Below are 1,578 nucleotides of genomic sequence, written 5' to 3'. Positions count from 1 at the left end.
TCTGCTGGCCGAGTGGTGGGCAGAGGATTGGACCTTCCATGGAGGCAAGGGCCAGGTGTCCTGGGCCCGTGGGGGCAAACGTGGCCTGGGCCAGGGCCTGACCCATAAGGGCTGACTGGGCAGCTGCAGCCTCTGGAGCTGGAGTGGCCCCGAGAAGGTGTGGGATGGGGATGGGCCAGCGGTGAGAGGGCAGGGAGGCGGCAGCGAGGCCGGCCTGAGCTTGGGTGGATAAACCTTCCTCACACTGTGGCACCGGCAATGCAGAAGGGAGGGTCCTCCCTACAGTGCTCTGGCTCGAGGCAGCCACGCGGGGAGGTCCCTAGTGTCCATGCCACCCGCCCCACCCCTGAAGCCTTTCTGCTTGGTGGGCCGGCCCTGCCTGCTTCTCCACAGCCCCCACCTCCCTCCCAGCTCCAGTCCTACTGGCAGTGTCCACGCACTGCCCATTCCTGCTGCAGGGCCATTTTAGTTGCTCTTCCTGGAATTTCCTACCCCAGATCTTTGCTCGTGAACCCCATCTCGTTCATCAGACCAGACAAAAAGACCACCTCCTCGAAGACGCCCTCCCTGACAGCCACCTGTGCCTACGTCATGTGGTTTTCTCAGTAGTACCTGTCCCTCACAAAAATGACCTGGCGTGTGTTTCTGCCACATTGTCAATCCCTCCCCGCCTTCCAGTGTGTACCTCTCCTAAGCTCCACCCAACTTGGTCCATCTCGGTGCCTGAAACCCTGGAGGCGCACAGTGAGTGTCTGCCTGCAAAGCAGCTAATGAGTGATTATCAGAACCCCCACCCCGGCCAAAACTGAAAGTAGAGAAGCAGCCCTCAGGTTACATGATCCCCCACATCTGGCGCTCAATTCTTTTCAGGGAATTAACCAGCTGTTTTGGGGTCACGCATACCCAGGCTGATTACAGCCATTTTTGTAGGTTGATTTGAGTTGATGGAACAGAACAGAGAGTTCAGTAATGGACCAGGCAGATGGGGCAGTTGGTGCACCGGGACTTGGTGGAGGAGGGGACAGACCCCACAGTGACCACACCATGGGGATGACTTTCTGTCCATCACATACACATAGAGCTAGATCCCTACCTCACACCAAGCACACACGGAGTTTCACTCTTGTTCACCAGGCTGGAGTGCAATGGTGCCATCTTGGCTCACTGCAACCTCTGGCTCCTGGATTCAAGGGATTCTCCTGCCCCAGCCTACTGAGTAGCTGGGACTAGTCATGCCTGACTAATTTTTGTTGTTGTTGTTGGTAGAGATGGGGTCTCCCTATGTTACCAGGCTGGCCTCAAAATCCTAGGCCCAAGTGATCCTAGGGTGGTCAGTAAAGCAAGTGTGCCCCAGGCCCTGCCCTTCCCTGCTGGAGCTCCCAGGATGCCAGGGGGTGGGGAGCAGGGAGAGAGCCCAGAAAAGAAGGCCTCGGAGGATGAGGAGCCAGTGATAATGGGAGAGGGACCCTTGGGGAAAAGTGGGAGCTTGGGAGGTCTTGGGGGAAGGTAGGAGTTGGGGGTCTGGGGAGGAGGTGGGTGCTGGGAGTCTCGAGGGAAGAAGGTGTGAGCTGGGGGTCT

This window comes from Colobus angolensis, unplaced genomic scaffold (assembly GCF_000951035.1).
Source record: "Colobus angolensis palliatus isolate OR3802 unplaced genomic scaffold, Cang.pa_1.0 Scaffold59, whole genome shotgun sequence".
Classification (NCBI taxonomy): domain Eukaryota; kingdom Metazoa; phylum Chordata; class Mammalia; order Primates; family Cercopithecidae; genus Colobus; species Colobus angolensis.
The sequence above is the reverse complement of the archived record's forward strand: the minus strand, read 5'-3'. Positions refer to the sequence as shown.